Raw genomic sequence first — 20,601 nt, forward strand, 5'->3', positions numbered from 1 at the left:
TGAAGATCTTATGTTCTGTGTTCATTAGGGATATTGGCCTGTAAGCGGTAACTTGTTGAAGCTTGGCTTCGTCAACGTTTTTTGGTAATAAAACTGTATGGGCCGTTAGAAATGACGTGCGAAGCATATTCTTGTCATAGACCTTACTAAATAATGTAGTCAAAACTGGGGCGAAATCGTCTTTGAATTCCTTATAACGGGCGGCTGCAAGGCCGTCAGGTGCTGGAGACATTACAGGGTTGAGATCTTCTATGGCTTTATTTAGTTATCCTTCGGAGAATGGCTGCACTGAACGTTTTTTTTTTGTTTGTTTCTTCATCCAGCCTTGGCATAAGAGAAAGGAAACAGGACTTGAATTATTCGACTTTCCCTTCTGTGTGACTAAAAATCCGCTGTAGTATCCATAAAAGGCCCTCTCTATATTCAGTTTATCTGAATAGACCACACCTTTCCATTCTATATTTGATATGTCATTCTTGCTGGCGTGCTTCATTTCTAATTCAAGAGCACTTTTTTGGGGCATTTCGCCGGTTAACAGGCGCTGTGTACTCGCCCTCACCATCACACCTTGATATCTCTCCGTTTCTATTGCCTCCAATTTCAATTTCTGCTTGACGGAGCGGATTTCTTCCATGCACGAGCCCGACTGCTTATACTCTTGCGACAATGGAAACGTGTGGTCATTTCTGAGCGCCTTTTCTTTGACTTCTTCCTGCTGTTTTATAGCACACGATCGAGTAGTGGTTAAGGTCTACGTCTCAATGCTCAAGACTATGAAGACCGAAGTTCGATTCCATACGTTGCGGTGACATTTTTTATTTTATTTATTGATTTTTAAGTGCAGTGCTATTTTATAGTGTTGCATGCTTTTTCCAGCCTGGGGACGAGTTTCTTTCCGGAAACGGAGGTCATCAACCATACAGGACATTCCGGTATCAGAGCTCCGCGCGGTTTCATTCCGGACTTTCCAAGACAATTCAGGAATTTCCTGAAAAAGCTCACAATCCTGTATTCCAGCCCCTGTACAGTAAACCTACATACGATTTCCTGTATGAATTTTATACAGAATTTATTAGTAGGCATTCCTTGCTACGTTGACTATATTATCCATATTCGTGAAGACATTGCCCGTCTTGTTCCTTAGCGCATATATATCTGATTTTGCCTATGCCCAATTTATTCTTCATCGCTTTAAAGCTTGTCCCATTCTTCACAGTATGCTCAATCTTCTCTATGTTATACTTCCATATATCAGCCACTTTGCGCTCATTCATTAGCTTTGACGTATCTATACATTCTATCTTTTCTGTTGGATTGAAAGCTTTCAACACTTTGGCGTTTCCTAATGAAATATTTCGTCTCCTTAGACAACTTACCGGTGTCCTCTCTAACTATCCTACCGCCTACGTCTACACAGCACTTTAGTAATAATATCTCTGAAATTATTGTTAATTGCTTCTAAGCTATCGTCGCCAATCTCGGTTAGAGCTAATTATTTATTCTTTAGCGAGATCCTGAACTCTTCTGCCCTCCCCCTCACCGCTAATTCGTTGATACACTTCTTTCTTACTAATGTGTTATGTTCCCTTTTAAGATTTAGACTAATTCGGGACCTTACCATCCTGTGGTCACTGCATTGCACCTTCCCGATTACCTCTACGTCCTTCATAATGGCGGGGCTAGAACACATTAAATAAATAAATAAATAAATAATAAATAATAAATCTTTATTTCCATCAGGTGCTATGCAGATGGAGGGCTACGGAAAAAAAGCTGCCACTTGGCGGCTTGACAAGTCCGCCGCCCCATATATAAGGCAGCGTCTAGGCAACACCCCCCTTCATGGATCACTGCCTTGTCGTGGCGGAGGGGCTTGCGAAACTCGATGAAGTCGTGAGCTCTGCTGTGTAGGGCCAACCAAGATAGACAGGTCACGGCAGAGTTCTGACAAAATGTGATTCACTGGAGAAGGTAATGGCAACCCACTCCAGTATTTCCTGCCAAGAAAACCCTATGGCCAGTCACAATACCATTATCGATATGGTGCCGGAAAATGAGCCCCCAGGTTGGAAGGCGTCCCACATGTTACTGGGGATGAACAAAGGGCGATTCCTAGTAGCTCCAGGACGAATGAAGCGGCTGGGCTAAAGCCAAAAGGACGCTCAGTTGTGGATGTGTCGGGAAGCGACCGGAAAGTCCGATGTTGCAAGGAGATATATCACATAGCAACATGGAATGTAAGATCTATGACGCAAGGTAAACTGGATATCGTCAAGCGAGAAATGGACAGATTGAACATTGATATCTTGGGTATCAGCGAGCTCAAGTGGACCGGAATGGGAGAATTTAACTCCGGCGACCATTATGTATTTTATTGTGGGCACGAATCCAAGAGAAGGAATGGGGTCGCTCTCATGGTAAACAGAAGAATGGGCAAAGCAGTGCTAGGGTACAACCCCAAAAACGACCGAATGATTTCACTTCGGATCCAAGGTCACCCTTTCAACATAACAGTTATCCAAGTCTATGCACCGACCACTGCTGCTGAAGAAGCTGACGTTGAGAGATTTTATGCGGACCTACAATGCCTTTTAGTCCGCACCCCATCATCAGACGTCGTTTTTCTCATAGGAGACTGGAATGCTAAGGTCGGGAGTGAAGAAATATCCGGAATTACAGGCAAGTTCGGTCTTGGTGAGCCAAATGAAGCTGGGCAGAGGCTAGTAGAGTTCTGTCAAGAAAACAACCTGACCATAGCGAATACTCATTTTCAACAGCACAAGAGGCACCGTACACATGGATTTCACCGGACGGTCTGTACAGGAATCAGATCGATTATATTATTTGCCGGCAGAGTTGGAGAAGCGCTATACAAGCAGTAAAAACAAGGCCTGGGGCCGATTGTGGCACCGATCATCAGCTTCTTGTTGCCAAAATGAATCTTCGATTGAGGAAAACGCAGAAAACGAGAAGGCCTTTCAGGTATGATCTGGATCAGATTCCATTAGAATATGCTGTGGAAGTGAGCAATCGATTTCAAGAATTAGATCTAGAAGACAAAGAGCCCGAAGAGATGTGGACTGATGTTCGTGATATAATACAAGAAGTTGCTACTAAGGTAGTTCCAAAGCAAAATAAATGCAAAAAAGCAAACTGGTTATCTGAAGAGGCTTTGCAAATAGCTGAGGAAAGGAGGATGGCAAAAGGTATGGGGGAAAGAGAAAGATACAAGGTTCTCAATGCGGATTTTCAGAAAATAGCAAGGAGAGATAAGAATGCCTTCTTGAACATACAGTGTCAAGCAGTTGAGGACAACAGCCAATTAAGGAACACAAGAGCTCTGTATAAGACAATCAAGATATCAAAGGAAGCTTCTGTGCTAAGCCGGGCGTGATAAAGGACAAACGAGGCAGGGACCTCACTGAAGCCTCAGAGATAAAGAAGAGGTGGCAGGAATACACAGAAGAACTGTACAAGAAGGACCCGGATGTGCAAACCCAACATAGGACGGTTGTGATTACTGATCTCGAGCCGGGCATCCTGAAGAGTGAAGTTTAATGGGCCTTAGCCAGCCTTGCTAAGAACAAAGCTAGCGGAATTGATGGTATTCCAGCTGAGTTGCTTCAAAACCTCAACCACGACGCTGTTAACACACTGCATACATTATGTCAAAAGATTTGGACAACCCTGCAGTGGCCACAGGATTGGAGGAGGTCAGTTTACATCCCCATTCCAAAGAAAGGCAGTGCCAAAGATTGTTCCAACTACCGCACGATCGCGCTTATTTCGCATGCTAGCAAGGTGATGTTAAAAATCCTGCAAGGTAGGCTGCAGCAGTATGTGGATCGGGAGCTTCCGGACGTGCAAGCTGGGTTTCGCAACGGCAGAGAAACTAGAGACCAAATTGCCAACCTTCGCTGGATCATGGAAAAAGCAAGAGAGTTCCAGAAACCCATTTACTTCTGCTTTATTGATTATGCGAAAGCGTTTGACTGCGTAGATCACAGCAGATTGTGGCAAGCTCTCCAAGAGATGGGAGTTCCAATTCACCTCATCTGTATCCTCAGGAACCTTTATGAAGGGCAAGAGGCCACAGTCAGAACTGGGCATGGTCTTACTGATTGGTTTCCGATTGAGAAAGGGGTGAGGCAAGGCTGCATACTGTCGCCCTGCCTATTTAACCTATATGCAGAGTGCATCATGAGGAAGGCCGGTCTGGACGAGTCTTCAGCTGGAGTGAAGATCGCTGGAAAACGCATCAACAACCTTAGATATGCGGATGATACCACTTTAATGGCAGAAAGTGAAGTGGATCTCAAGAGACTTCTGATGCGCGTACAAGAAGAGAGTGAGAAGTTTGGGCTTAAACTGAACATTAAAAAGACGAAGATCATGGCGTCTTGCCCTATCAAGTCCTGGAGCATCAATGGACAAGAAGTGGAAGCTGTGACAGATTTTCTGTTCTTGGGCGCCAAGATTACCTCGGAAGGAGACTGCAGCCATGAAATTAGGAGACGCCTGCTTCTGGGAAAGAGAGCAATGGTTAGCCTTGACCGCCTAGTAAAGAGCAGAGACATTAGTCTGCCAACCAAGATCCGTATAACCCGTGCTATGGTCTTTCCAGTTGTGATGTATGGATGCGAGAGTTGGACTGTGAAAAAGGCTGACCGCCGAAGAATTGACGCGTTTGAATTGTGGTGCTGGCGAAGACTCTTAAGAGTTCCTTGGACTGCCAGAAGATCAAATCAGTCGATATTGTCGACCATAAACCCTGACTGCTCATTGGAGGGTCAAATTCTAAAGTTAAAGCTCAGCTACTTTGGTCATCTGATGAGATGAGAGGAGTCGCTGGAGAAAGATTTGATGTTGGGAAAGGTTGAGGGTCGCCGGAGAAGGGGTAGGCAGCGAACGCGATGGTTAGATGGCATTCTCGAGGCATTGCTAATAAAGCTATGTGATGTTAAGAAGATAGTGAGAGACCGGAAAGCGTGGCGTCACATGGTCCATAGGGTCACGAAGAGTCGGACACGACTGAACGCCTGAACTGAACTGAGGCAACACCAGAGAAGCAACACGCGATAAACAAATCAACACTTAATCTATGCGGAATATAACAAAAGGTCCTAAGCCAGGTAAAACAAACACCGTCATCACAAAAAGTAAAAAACGATAAGCATATCAAGACACTTGTTCTATGCAGAAGAAAAGAAATGCTAGATAAAACAAACACCAGAAAAGATGGTCAGCTTAGTCAATCAGCAAACATGTCTCTTAGTTTAACAGTGGAGCAGCTAAATAAATCAAAATTCAGTGATTGATAATAGTTCATAAGAGATGGCAGAGAATAACACAAACGCTGCATACCAGAATTCAAGAATGGTGCAGCAACCTTCCATTTTTCTCTACGTCTAGTATTATAACACTTCTCATTTGTTTCTAAATGTACCAAGGCGTCCAGGCTGTGAATATTTTTTTTTTCACTTCATATTTATACCGAGCACTCAAACGGTAGCGGTATAGCTTGTAAGCTGTAATAACATGAGCACTGTGAAAAAATTCTGCAGTGGTTGCATTATAACCATTACGAAGTCAATTCATTTTTAGTCACCCCGTAAGGAATTTTCCAGGTCCGCTCCCGGTTCCTCCATTTGCTAAAAAGGTGTTCATGATTCCTAAATTATTGCGCTCTGCAAACTCAACTAGTAACTCCCCTTGCTATTCCTAGAACCAATGCAATAATCACTCACTGCCTGGTCTCCGGCCTGCTTTTTCCCTACCTTGGCATTTAAGGTGCTCATTAGAACAGTATACTGCGTCTTTCATTGCCGCATTGCCAATTCAACATCTTCACGGAAGTTCTTAACTGCCTGGTCATCTTGACTGCATGTAAGTGCTTAGGCTTGTACAAGCAGGCAGCTTATTTTATACAGCTTATTAAAGGTCCACTAAAAGGGGTCACCAAGAAGGGTAAACAACGCCATAACACGGATAGTTATTGAACCACCCATCATTCTCCCGCAAAAATTTTCGATCTAGCTTCTGCAACGCCAGAGATATCGGCGATTAAAAATGACCCTTCCAATTTTCCCCCTCAACTCTTACGCCGAAGGGACCCATGAAAAAAATAAAGAATACAAGCAAGTTCAAAGCTCCGCCCAGACATACGTCACGTCGACAAACCTCCGGTTGCCGCGCGCTCGCTCGCTGGCATACTCGCGTCAACCCGTCCTCGCTCGCACACGCCTGAGGAGTTCGCCAGTTCGTGCAGCGACGGTTAGCGTAACCATGAACCCGTGGTTAGCCCATGTTACACTGCGGACCAAACCATGGTTACACCACTAACCGCGGCTATCGCAAAGCGAGCTCGGCGACCTCGGTTTGCTTCGTTAATCGAGGTTATGACGGCGTCTGTTGACGGAGGCTACTCGTCGGCGCCCGAGTGCGCGAAAAGTACGAGCAGGTCTGCTTCACAAAGTTATTCATTTGCCCACTGTATCACGCTTAAATATCGATGTATAGAATATGGTGCCGCCCGACGTCTTCGATTACGGCCGACAGCGCAGCGATTGCGTACTGAAGCCTTGTCTTGCCTGCGGTATCGTTTGAACGGCTTGTTGCTGAGCAGAACGTCAAAACATGCGCTGCCTTAGCTATGAAAGTACACGAGTTTGCAACGCTTGCAGCACGGAATGCCGCGAGCAGGCTGAGGTACGTTACACAATTACCGCGGGGGTAGGGCGCGCGATCGCGGCGAACGACGGTGCCGTGCGTGACCGTCCCTAGTCGTCGCTAGGCCTAAATTGTTTCGCTTCGAAGCCACGGCGGTCGACGCTTTGGAAGATGGATCAACGGTGTCGTAAATCGTCTACTTATGACACTGCCTTATAGTGAATCTTATCCTGCCATAGTAAAATAATTATAGGATTAACTCTGCCGATGCATTAATCAGCAGAGCTAGTACGTACGAGCAGATCGGATAAGCCGAAATGCACTAGCGGCAGCTGGCTTGAGCAGAAACTAGCTTGTATCACGGCTATCGCTCTTACCAGCAATTTGCTGCTGGTCAGCGATCCTCACGAGGGCTTCATACTTGATATTCGGCTCAGTATTGCAGACGCCAACAAATTTTAGCACGCTTTATTTCGGACATCGGTGCTAACATACCGCCGCGTCGTTCGCGAACGGTATGTGAGAGGAGGAGTGGCCACAGCGGCGGTGTTTACGGCGGTCGAGGAGGTGCTGCCATCGTGCGGTTCTTGACCGTGTTGTTGACGCCTCGTCGGACGACACTCCGGTACTCCTGAAACCACGTTATATAAATAAGATATTTGTAAATGCAGCTTCGTTCTGCCGATCCCCGCGTCGCTTCGGTTGGTGTACTTAATGGGCAATGGCCACCTAACCAATAAGGGCGGCGAGCTGTGTAACAGCCCGCACAGAGTTCAAGCTATAGTGCTCTAGAATATTGGACAGTGTGACGACCGCGCGCGAAATGCATGGGAGCGGGGGGCCGCTTTTGCGATGACGGAGGCGCCGCAGCGCAGAGGGCGCCACCAGCAACTGGTGTGTCAGCGTGTCAGCCGTCCGGGCGCCCGCGTATGCGCGCGGCGGGGCGGATCAGTACGTTCTTTTTCGCTTGTGCCTCGTCTCGATCTGCTAGTGTCAACATTTTACAAATATGCCGGCTAACGGGGCTCAGTACTGTTAGCGCTCTTCTAATGTATTTTCCATTTTTGCTGTCGGCAACACCTCGTGCGGAAGCAACATGACAGTAGTTGGGCTCCGAAGAAAACGGCTTGGAGAGGGGCATACGAATTCAGACCCGCACAGCACGCTTCATTCGCCGCACAGCTTGAATTAGCATTCCTAAAGCACCTAATTCACGTTTTGGAATGTAGTCGTGTTGAAAAGAGGGCGGTGTGGAGCCAGGATGTATGAAGAAGTCAAAACGTGCAACACATGCGTTCTAGCGCTGAATAAATACAGCTGGTCATCAGTAACCAATTATTAAGTCCAAAATGGTATATTGCGTTGATTGACATGCAAATCATGCCGACTACATTGCGTCACCTGAAGCCACTAGAAAAGTCGGCATTGCAGATCGATTGAATTAAATATAGAGTACGCCGCTGAATGTAGATGATAGCAAGGAGATGAAAAACGAACGACAAGCAGGTAAACAGGCTATTGAATAACAGAACACAGTGGGTCTGGAAACGTAGAAGTAGGAGGTAAAGACTGCAAAAAAAAAAAAAAAGTGTCGCCTAACAGGGAGAGAGAAAGGGGTGTGTGGGACCCAGACGGCCACTGACGTCCGACGGACAACCGAACTCGGCCGCAACTCGGCGGCCGATTTCGGACGTCCGCCGGAATTCCGGCGTACGTACGAAAGCGGATGGTCGAATCCGTTCGCCCAGCGGACAGCCGCCGTACGTCCGGCACTAGATTTGCTTTTACACAGCTATGATATAGTTTGTAGTCGTCGTGCTTGTCTGAACTGCGTATAAATCAGTAATGCCGTCAAGTCTGCATTATATGATGCCAGAGCGAATCGATGCGATAGAAAGCATTTCCATTAAACAGTTTTTTTTTTATTTTCCGCATGTTTCATCGTTGAATTCTTCCATCAAAAATTTTTGATTAAAAGTTAAATGACCATTAAACATTTTTCTATCATGATGCTTCGGTGAAATTTTAATCAGTGGCTGAATAGACGCAGCAAGCTCAAAAAGAACGAAACCGAACCTATCCTCAAAAAAATCTGAAATGAGCCAATCCAATCCACCTGACAAGTTGAAGTTTAGTTATAGTGCTCTAGAAGATTGGGCAGTGTGTCGACCGTGCCGCGAAATGCATGGGAGCGAGGGGCCGCTTTTGCGATGACGGAGGCGCCGCAGCGCAGAGGGCGCCACCAGCAACTGGTGTGTCAGCCGTCCGAGCGCCCGCGTATGCGCGCTGTGCGGCGGGGCGGATACCGCGCGTACTGTACGTTCTTGTTTGCTTGTGCGTCGTGTCGAGCTGTTCGCGACAAGATTTTACAAATATGCCGGCTAACGGTGCTCAGTACTGTTAGCAATCCCCTAATTTATTTTCCATTTTGGCCGTCGGCAACACCTCGGGGAAGTAACATGACAGAAGTTGGCTCCGAAGAAAACAGCTTGGAGAGGGCCGGCGTACGACTCGCACAGCACGCTTCACTCGCCGTACAGCTTGCTTTAGCATTCCTAAAGCACCTATTTCACGTCCAGAAATGTAGTCGTTTTGAAAAGAGGGCAGTTTGGAGGCAGGATGTATGAAGAAGTGAAACATACAACACGTGTGTTCGAGCGCTGACTAAATCTAGTCACAGTTCAGTTCAGTCGTTCAGTCGTGTCCGACTCTTCGTGACCCTATGGACCATGTCACGCCACGCAGGAGTAACCCCATTATCAAAACAGCCCAAAATGGTATATTCTGTTGTTTCCAACGCCAACTATGCCGACTACAGTACGTCACTGAAGCCACAAGAGAAGTCGGCATTCAGTTGGAATGAATTAAATGTGGACTACCCCGCATGGAGGTAGAGATGACCTAATTGTTAAAGAAAATGTTTCCATTCTAGGGTACGCAAGCCACCGGTAATATGCAAGTCATTGCCTCCAGAAGATCGCTCTAGTCCTGTTTTATGTACATAAAAAAAAAATGAATAGCTTTGAAAAAGAAATAATGACGGAAAATAGAGGACGCAGAGGCTATAGGGTATACGCTTATTCGCTTCCGCTAGATCATCATTCTGCGAAAGAGAGGTTGTGAGGCCGGCACGCGGTTTCTTACCACGAACAAAAATAGCTCTATAGGTTGGAAGCTAGGTCGCAATTTACTCAAAAATTTGGCTCGATGCACGGTCCTTTTCGACTGCTTTGCACTTCAGATTTTGCAATCTTCCTGTAAAATGTGAAGGCTCAAAAAGTTTACCTACTTGGAACACCAGAAAAGCTCCCACTTGAAGCAATGAAATTTATAGTGTTTTTGCGGCTTCTTCTTTGCGAAGTAAGTGAATCACGACAAGAGTTTCCAAAGGGAAAATAATTAAATTCCCTTGGAAGTATTTCACGTGTACTATCAACCTTGTTAGCAATTATAGTCTGGTACTGCAAAGAGCACCCGCGGCAAGTAGCCCGATTATATATAGTGCGGTAAGCAGTAGTTGCAAGTATATCCAGCCGATTACTCATATTTAATACCACACACTCAAAGAATAAACACGTATTATGTCCGCATTTGATTTCGGCATTATTTTAATTGCTTGCGTATTAGGTGTTCGTCATCTTTTTCGCATTTTTCCGCTTTCTCTCGGTGCGCGCCAAGAACTGCATCATACCTGCCAATTCGACGCGTAATTATCAGTGCTTTTATTTTTGTTTGTTTGCTCTGTACCATTTGATGCCAGTAAAGCGTCCGCACTCAAGTGCCCACTATGAACGTATTACGTATGTGACAGGTTTAATTTTTGACATTTTATTTGAAGTAATGCCGTAGCTGTACTTGACTTTTTGTTTTTTTCATCTAAACAGCTGGTTCATCCTTTGGCTAGTGGCACGCAAACAAATGTCCGTGATATACGTATATGTTAATCACGAACAAAGAATAAATGCTTGAGTCGCGTATACCTTGTTTATTTTTTTTTTGCCGGTAAATACCACAGTGCTTTAAATCAGTACGGTAGTGGATAAATGTGTTTTGCTCGCACACTGTATTTGTAATTTATATAAGCGGTGATTAGGGCACATAAAAAACACCGATTAAAGAGATATATCACAGATTACTGACAATTTAAGATAAGCGTTGTTATGTATTAATAAGCGCAAGCTGCAAAATGTAAGCAGGTGCTCGTAAATAAGGTTTGTAAAAAATAAGTGTTCCTAAGGAGGCCTTACGAAGCAGAAGCTTTGATTCGCATGTACACTGTTTTTCTCCGCGTGTTAATAGCGCTCCTGGGCAGTAGCCTTTATTCCCTTACGGGAAAAACGAATGCAAAACACCACGCTTCGTTGCAAACATTAAGTACAAATTGCTCATCTGGACGATTTGTAACTGTCCGCAGGAAGAAATGTTGACAGTTTCAGATAGCGATTAAAACATAGCGCGCTGCTCCGAAGGACTACCCAAGCTTGCACAATGTCTCCGGATAGACGTAAAAGAACGGCAGGGATCAGTTTAAGCACCTGGAATGAGTCGCCTCTTAATTATTATCACACTAATTGCGTAGCGTCTGAAAATCGCTTCAAAGAGAACCGCACCCCTCCTCTGTTCCCCCGCTATCCCGCGGCCGCTACGCGCCGAGCGGCGAACGTGGCACCCCTGTTGCACGTCGCGCCCTCTCGCGGGAGTCGGTTCTTGTCATCGCAAAAGCGGCCCGCTCTCCGGCGCCGGTCGTCACACTGCCCAATATTCTAGAGCACTATATTCGAGCAGCGCACGAGCGGACGACGTTCGCAGCTACCGGAAGTGTGTCCGTGACGTCATGGCTGCAGTGGCCGCAGTGAATGGCAGCTTCTAGCAAGCTTGCCAGTCAACTCACCCGTGACGTCGTGGGTTAAGGAAATAGTTCCATGCGACACCGCCAAACGACATTCTCTCTGCCCGCGAATTTCAAAAAACGCTGTTTTTAAAAATTAATAATAAATCGCTGGCTTTGTTCCAAGGAGTTATACTTTGCGTTAATGCTCAAAAGGATGTGTTCTACACTCTGAACACGTTTATCGGTGGCTTCTTGGCGGCCGTTACCGTGGACCTTTAAGCTTAATTTCGAGGCGTGCCATCCACTCATTAATGCTATATAGTTCATCTATATTACCAGCTATGTGCTTACTGACACAGAAACTTACCTAGTTCTCGCATCTCCGGTAAATCTCGATAACACAGAACATGCCCGTCCTTCATTACAGAATTTGCCGCGAGATCAAGCTGGAGGTGGCGCCACTGTCGCTCCGATAGTGTGGACCGACAGTCGGCGGCGCTCGCAGAAACGCACGCGGCGTAGATCTACTGCCGAGTTTACGGCGGGTTTGTTGGCGATAAAAACGTGCCTTCTGGAATGAATTAGCGATTTATTGTTTGTTTATATTGTTTCAATATTGCAGAAAAAAGGTATTTTAAGAAAACAATGCACGAAACCACTGTCTTGTAGCTGTATTGGTATCGCTTTGCAGGCTTTTTACTTTGTATGACGCTCACTGGCCTGGAAATGTGATGTTTGTAAATGATAAATTAGTAGTGTATATATATTTTAATGACAATGAATTTCAGCTTGTTACAAAACTTTTACACACTTGACCAAATTTATGACTAATCAGCGATTAATTTTAAGTAACGTTAAAGTGCAAGCTAGGGATCAGTAGCAGCGAAGACATCGTAAAAACCGCACTTGGGCGCTGTCATGTTCTGGAAAAAAATTTTGAAGGCTAGAAATTCCTTTATCATTGTAATTATTGTTAAACAGTGACTCAAACGCATGCGAAGTGAAATATTAGGTTTACTTTCAAAATTGGTGACTGATATAAAGCTATCCTGAAAGAAATAGAGTTCAACTTATCATATGGCGAAAGATATGTTTTTATTTCCGAACAAAACACCGTTGGTTAAGCCTGTATGAAGCAGTTTTATTCCCCTTGTCAAAAACAACGAGCTTGCACGAAAGACAGGACAGACGAAAGTGTATTCTGATTGTTCTCATGGGCTACCAGTGTACATTGAACTGTGTGTATTATGTAATATTTAGAGTAACAGGTGCTGGAAAGCTTTGTTTCTGAAACATTCAAGCATTTCTCTAAAGCGAAATGTGCTCACTACCACTCTTGCGCATGCGCAGAAGCATTCATCAGAAAATAAAAGAAGAAAATAAATAAATATATAGGTTTACCACCCCATGCGACATCAGCTGCAAGACGGATGATGTAGGGCCAGCCTTCGGTGTCGCTGACCGCGTGTAATTGTGTAACGTGCAGTCAAATTCAACAGCCGAGGAGCGCCTGTCGAAAAGGCCGGATCGAACTGTCCCGAGATCAGCATTCGAGCGCAATACCACTGAGACACCGCTACAGAGTTTCTAACTGCAAAAAAAAAAGAGTGCTAGCCAACTTTATTGCGAATACAGAAGGCACGAAGTGGCTTGTTCAAACTATATTATGCTATGCAGCAGTCCGCGATTACATTGTTCAGTAGCTGCGGTATTCTAAACTGAAACGTGAATATACAATTTTTGAGCGTCAAGTTTTATTGCCGGCGGTAACCGCTTTGCTTTGGCGCGGCGCCTAAAGACCGCACCGCTTCATTTGAGACCGCTTGTCGTAGATCCTCGAGCGCCAAACATCGCGGCTGATGGTGTCCTTATCCAGCATGAAATACTCGATATGAACAAGTATTTTTTTTAATGGAGCGTGATGTGGATAGCCTGTTCATAATTATTTTGCAAGAGGCAGATGGGTAAGCAAAAGCGCACAGAAATCGTGAAGCAACCAGAACCACTATAGCACACGCCGCTCGCGCGCACGTAAATCACAGCGGACTGGCACGCGACGCGAACAAGCATCCACACTGAGTAGAGTTCGCCGCTATGCCGCTAGGTAACGACTCTGCTCTATCTCGAGGCCAATGTGCCTCATTCGGCCTCCTAACTTCACTAAGCCCTATTGCATCTCATTTCAAACCCTATAGTTTGTCTAACAGCACTGCTAAACAAGCATCACTAGCTACGGTTCTAGCGTTAAACGTTGCCAGGGTCAGTTTTAAATGGCGGCTTTTCCATCGGAGCCAGAGATTCTTAGCACCCCCCGCTGCGTCACAGGTCTGACCGCTGCCATGGTCAGTTGCTCCGCAGCCTGGGGTGACTTAGGGCCGGGGTTTTGTAGGAATAATCATGAGAGGTTGTAGCCATTTACTGCACCAAGGTGGCGACTTCGTGTTCTGGTGATTGAGTGCGTTGCTGGAGGGGACGTGCGCACATGCACACCGACGCCTACTCGCAGTCCCTCATTGCGAGGTGCCCTCCAACAGCCAAGCTTCATCTCTGCAACACGAAACGTCCCAGTAATCCAATTTGATCTGCAGTGGACCTGTTTTTAGTCAAGAACCTTTCTCCCTGCTCAGTAAAATGCAAAAGAACCCGGAAAAAAAAAAGAAGTACGTTAAAAGCACAGGGCTACTGCAGCTGCTTAGCTTGCTAACTCACCTCGCTTCGACCTCCATCGGAGCGAACCTGCCTTTTGCAACGCCAGTCAAATAAAATGTCACGTTTATTACCTTCATGGCGTCATCCCGCTTATTGTATGAACTCACTGAAATTTGCTGGTAGGTATAAAAATTGAATTAATAACAACATAAAGAAAGCTAAGCTTGCCTATAAAGGATAAAATAGTGCTGACTAAAGCACACTCTCAGAAAAACCATCACGATCCTAATGCACACAATTGTGTGTACTACTTTACGGTCAAATTTCGTTCCTGCGAACAACACACTAACGATTTTTGTTAAATATGATTTTTTTTTTCAAATTTCGAAGACATATGTCATTGTAAAAGCATTTTAGAATAACGTAAATATTTCATTTTTTCTTCTATATTCTAGGAACATCAGTATTATGAATTGGGCTAAAATTAACAGCGCCGCAGCTCACAGCTCTCGCGTGAGAAACCGCCGATTCAGTGGGTATGGTCAGTGTGCTGTAGCTATCATCATCAGAATATCTACTGCTACCACAAAGTTTTGGTTTATTATGCAGTAGCCAACAGGCCTAGCCGCATGCCTTTTTTTTTCATGGAAAGCTGCCCGTTCGGCCAATGCATTCGAGCAGTTTACCGCGCGATTGCCGCCATCATCAAACCGTTTGATGGTTGCCAATTGACTTACACTTGCTACATCTGGAATATTTGAACCTGGCAACGTATATTGAGGGAGGATGGTGGAGTGGAGTCAACTGACGACTGCTGAAAACAGCGGCAAAATCAGAGCTTTTGTGATGGTATGTTGTGTCGCTGTAGCCCCATATAGGTGTTAAGCTTCTTCTGTGCTGTTGTCTTAGGGCCAGCTATAGCCCTGTGATTGTTACGCGAGTGTATTTCGTCCGTCAAGCACACACGCATCTCCTCTGCCTTGCTTATTCTGGACGGCCAGCGCGAACGTCAAAGGGTAATCGCGTGTTATTGGTCCCGTGGTCTTTCAAAAATGATGGTTGAGAATGCAGAGCAGTCTAACTGAGAGGGTGGTGCTTAACAGGGCATGTTCACTTGATTTCATTTGTATCAGGGATATTTTAACTCACGTGCCTAGAACGCATAGTAAAAGTAAATGGTAAAACCGGTCGCGAAATCTTCAAATGTAAGCGCAATGTGTTTGCTCACACGTGCGTGACCTTTTTGAAGCCTTTGCCTTGTGCATGAGGGTTCCATCACGATACATGACAACAAAAGCAGCTCTTTGGTACTTTGATCTTGCAACAACTGCAAGCTGAAGCGTCACTCGAAAACTAAAATTTTTTAAACCGTAACTCAACTAGCGTCTGCTTACGTACATGGTTCACAATCACCCTACGTCAACTCCTTATGCACCAAATAATGTCTGAAAAGTGTTTTGAAACTTGAAAAAATGAAAGAACGCACAAAATTTTGTAAACCTGCGCTATTGACCACACTTTTTAAAACTCCAGTCCAAACTCTACTCATTTTTGGCTCAGCGAGAAAACAATATGCTGGCCACGGTGATGAGTTTGATGATGGCGGTACGGGGGAACGTCATTCCGGTCTTTAGCCTTCTGCTTTCTTTCTTCTGTGTTTTGTGTCGACCGTGTTATTTGTGCATGCAGAAAGGTTTTTCTTTAATATAGCTGTAACTAAGTCGCAGTAACACCTGAAGAATGTTTGACCACAAAAGGAAGTGATGAGGTGCGTTCAGCCGGTCGGCTTTTTGAACAGTGACAAAAACCTATAATTTGCAGGATGCACATGAAACGGATTGTATCCACACGTAATGTACCACTAAGAATTCCTGCAAGATTTCGTCTGTACGTCTCGCGATGTCTAAATGCTAAAGCGTCCTCGATGCTAGTAGAATGACATTTTTTGTGAACACAATTCAACGAACTGAATTCATGGCCGATTTGGGTAGCCTTTCTAGAGACATGAAAAGCAATATGCCTTGCGTACGTCCCAATATGACTCAGGCTATGAAGGACGTAGTAGTGGAGGGCCGCGGACCAATTCGACTATCTACGGGTCATTAAAGTACATACAGTAACACCGCAGAGTACACGTGAGTTCTAGGGCTCTCCGCCTCAATCGAAATGGGGTCGCCGCGGCCAGGATCAAACGCGGGTACCGCGGAACAGTATTCGAGCGCTTTAACCACCTGATAATTATTTATTTAATATTTTATTTATTTAAAAATACTGCAGAGTCGCTAGCCTCTATTCAGGGGTGGACGCAAATAAAAACTGCATCACAAGAATACCTCAACAAAGGCAATCACAATTAATTACAGAAAACCAAAGCATGAAACATATCAAACAACGACAACAACAACAACAACAGAACAATGTAGGAATACAAGTACAACTTCCCCCAGGCATTTTCAAATTTCCGACGAACTGTTCGGCACTGGGACTCTCCACAATATTCCTAGGTAATTTATTCCAAGCGTGTATGGTTCTAGGAAAAAATGAATATTTGAAAGTATTGTTCAGGGGGGTATATTCCTCAATCATTTTCCCGTTATCGAAACGCGAACTTGTACGTATACTGTGCGGGGTAATAAAATTGCAATTGTTCATTTGTAATATGTTGTTATATAATAAATACAAGTATTTTAACCTGCATACAGAACGGCTCGACCGAAGTGTATCGAGACCAAGATAATCAAGCACTTCTGTCACACTATCAGTGCGTTTATACTTGTTGCAAATGAATCTGGTCGCTATTCTTTGAAATCTTTCTACTTTGTGAATATTTTTCGCCGTATAAGGGTCCCATTGACACAAAGCGCATTCCAGACATGGCCGTACTAACGCTTTATATGCTGCTAGCTTCACGTGTATGAATGCTTTCGAAAGCGATTGCGTAGAATAAACCAGAGAGGTTTAAAGGCTTTGGTGCAAACTGTATTGATATGAAGATCCCAACTCAGATTGTGTGTAATAGTAACTCCGAGGTATTTAACAGCAGGCGATTCTTTAAGTGCGATGCCACCCACAGAATAAGAATGATTTAAAACGGTTTTGTTCCTAGATATACGGAGGACTGAGCTCTTGTCGGCTTTTCAAAGCATGTTCCAATTTGTGCACCAGCCTGAAACATCAGCGAGGGCTTTGTTAAGTTTAATTTCGTCAGATACACATTTAACTGAGGTATAAAGAACGCAGTTGTCTGCGAGAAGCTTAATCTCAACATCACTGTGTATGACTTTCGCGATGTTATGAACATAAACAAAGAATAAAATTGGTTCCAGAACCGATCCTTTAATTAAATAAATAAGACAACAACCTTTAGCCTTTTTTACAGCCATCAGCTTCCCCCCCCCCCCCCCCCCCGAATAGCTTTAAAAATTTCATCTTTCTCACTACTATAAGGCCGCAAATCTGCTTCACTCCATAAAATTGAATCAAAAGCCGGATAAATACCTTCTAAGCACTGATGAAAGCCCGATTCGTTCTTGTAAATTTAGGTATGAGCCAGCAATTTGATATCCGGGCTTTTATGCCGGCCCGGGTCCGTGCAGTGCTCTAGCCAGCGGAATGTAAGCGCTGGAGAGAGCGCTGCACATTTAAGTTGTGTATACAACTCTACGTGAGCATGCACCTATGCAGTTAACGGCGATTGCTCGTCTTAATATAATCTAAAGGGCAGAACCGTATCTCAAAACACTTTTCGACCTCATCATATAGCTCTAACATACATGTGACTGCAAGAAAAGGTAACAGACATCCAGAAACTGAAGCCGCACCGGTTAGGCTGGTCTACTGGTATGCAAAAGAATGCATTTTCAAATCCCGGCCTCGGCGGCCGCTTTTCGATGGAGGCGAAATGCGAGGTGCCCGTGTGCTCTGCGATATGGTCGAAATATTCGAAGCCCTTCACTACGGCGTGTCTCGTAGCCTGGGTCGCTTTGGGATGTTAAACCCCATAAAACAAACCAAACCAAAAACTGAATTGTGCTGTCCTGTAGCACCTGAAAGATGGAACAAAAACCTTTCGAGAAGATCATAAACACATCCAGTATTCTTCTGACCAATTCTCCAGTCACTTTATAAGACGTTACATGAGCCTCTAGAAAGGCTTTATACGCCTTTCTATAGGCTCGTGTAACGAAATCCATTGCGCGAGAGTTGTGCGCTAGATTTTTCCTCGAGATCAGTCATATTCCGCGAGATTCCACGAGATTAGGTTTCATCTAGCGAACCTTCCTGCATCTGCAATGCCACACTTGACCGCGCGCCGAGGAACGCCACGCGACCGGAGCGAATGTGCACCGTCAAAACAAAGAAGGATATGTATATATCCTCCTTGGTCAAAACACGCTTGCCAAAGAAAGTATGACAGATACCGAGCCTTTTCTTTCCTTCCCTTTAAAACAATTATAGTTACATGTAACACATCAACGAACGCCGATAAGAGTTAACGGTGAGAGGAAATTGATAGGCTTTCACCATTCTCCTCATTAGAGACATATGAGAGACCATCTAATTTTTCACTTTTTTATTTTACTGTACTGCAGGTAAATCCTTTTGTTCTGCCGAGAGCTGCATTACAACAATATCGAAGAGCACAAAACAACTATAAAAGAAAAGGACAAAATTTGAAGGCTTGATATCAGGTCTGGTCGCCGTACCGAAAAGGACAAAATTCTCTACCTTGAAACCAGCCTGTGCTGTCTACTAGGTTATTGTTCAGATATCTAAATATCCTGGTTATTTTGTCTGTGCTAGTGCACGTTTTAAATACTTCTACTGTCCGCAAAACAAGTGTTATGCAGTAATTGATGTAGACCCCTGCCTTATAAAAATTTTTAAAAGCAGAATAATGATGCAATGATAGTATTTGCAGTGATGTGTGAAAAAATTAACTTTCAGAAATCTGGAATTGCAGAGGGCATGACTGCTGAGTGAAATCAGTTAAATCTACTACTGCTGCTGGTAAGCTAGACTGGGGAATAGAGTAAAACAGGTGTTCGATATCTGTACTTAAGGCAGCAACTTTTTCAGAGCGGCTGTTACACGTACTGCTGAAAGTAATCAATCACTTCATCTTTATTTCAAGCCACAAAGGTCGTCTATCTCTATAGGACTGAAGACCTTTTGTGGAGATCTAGCTAAGGCATTCTGAAATAAAGAAAGCTCATTCACAATCGCTCGCAAAAGCACATTCAGTCCGCGTGTCTTCTCCGTAACGATATCAATTGCAATCTTCCCCGCTGCGGGCAAAGTTTTGTGAACGCTTGATATCCTATAATCATCACGGTAGGCCAATATGTTATTATATGCCCTTGACAAGGGCGGATTTTACAGCTATAAAATTCCTTCGGCTACTTCGCTCGCTTTAGCATCGTACACCGTTTCTGACATGACAGCGAACCCCCCTTTCTTTTTTCGGTCACTACGTGACCAAGAGTATTGCATTATAGAAGGTTAGCTTCCATAAGAGCAGCGTTCTACTACGTACTCCAGGCTTAGAAAATAAACAGTCCACACCTTTCGACACACAATGTTTGTTGTCTTGTTCAGCCTTGCACAAAGCGTTCCTGAGTAACGACATTTACAAGGACGACTACCTCCGCTTGAGAGCTTTGGCGCGCATCGTCGCCCGGCAGAGAACATCGTCTAAGGGACATCACCTTTGCAGGCACTTATTTTTTCCCGTCATGTTACAAGGATAAAGTCCTGCGTCATGCAAAATTCATGCAAGTATCGTCAAAAGTAGCATTTCTGCCAATGACTGTGTGATTTATCGTACCGTTACTAACATTTGTGATCAAATGGCCCTTCAGAACGACCTTAATTGTGTTCATGAATGGTGTAACAGTTGGCTATTGATGCTAAATGGTAACAAATGCGAACTCGCCTCATTCCAGCGTCAACACCACCGCCTCATATTTTCCTCTACAGTTGCTATTTTACCCAAAGCAAGCGTCCAATCCTTCGAGTACCTCGGTGTAACTCTGCGTAGCGATCTTTCTTGGCGAACACATCACCATAATCATATCATCTGCCAACAGATATCTAGGTTTCCTAAAACGTCATCGTCGTCATGCACCGCAGCACATTATAATTCTGTCTTATAAAACACTTATCAGACCAAACGTGAGTACGCTAGCCCTATCTGGAACCCTCACGAAATGTACCCAACAAACGCACTTGAATCATTCCAAAACAGCGCCATCTGCTTTGTTCATTCTGCATATTCGTATACCATCAGCGTTTCTTATCGAAGAACATTTCCTGTATCGAAAGCTTCGACGTTCACCGCCGCATAGCGAGCCTTTGTACGCTCCACAAGTTCTACCCCAGCACTCTGAATCAAAATACCTTACATTACTCATCAGACTGGCATATCTCACCGCACTGCGCACCTGTTTATG

The 20,601-nt window shown here is 44.6% G+C and overlaps 1 protein-coding gene across 1 annotated transcript in view; it reads left to right on the top strand.

Annotated features, from left to right (window-relative positions):
* The first annotated feature begins 20,276 nt into the window (after nucleotides 1-20,276).
* Nucleotides 20,277-20,601, top strand: part of LOC146188478 (uncharacterized) — a 173,433-nt gene continuing 173,108 nt past the window's right edge. The window contains exon 1 of the transcript XR_014707215.1: nucleotides 20,277-20,323. The gene's annotated coding sequence lies outside the window, so the exon portion shown is untranslated. The remainder of the gene's footprint in view (nucleotides 20,324-20,601) is intronic.

This window comes from Amblyomma maculatum, chromosome 5, assembly GCF_055883805.1.
Source record: "Amblyomma maculatum isolate TAMU_Amacu chromosome 5, ASM5588380v1, whole genome shotgun sequence".
Taxonomy (NCBI): Eukaryota; Metazoa; Arthropoda; class Arachnida; order Ixodida; family Ixodidae; genus Amblyomma; species Amblyomma maculatum.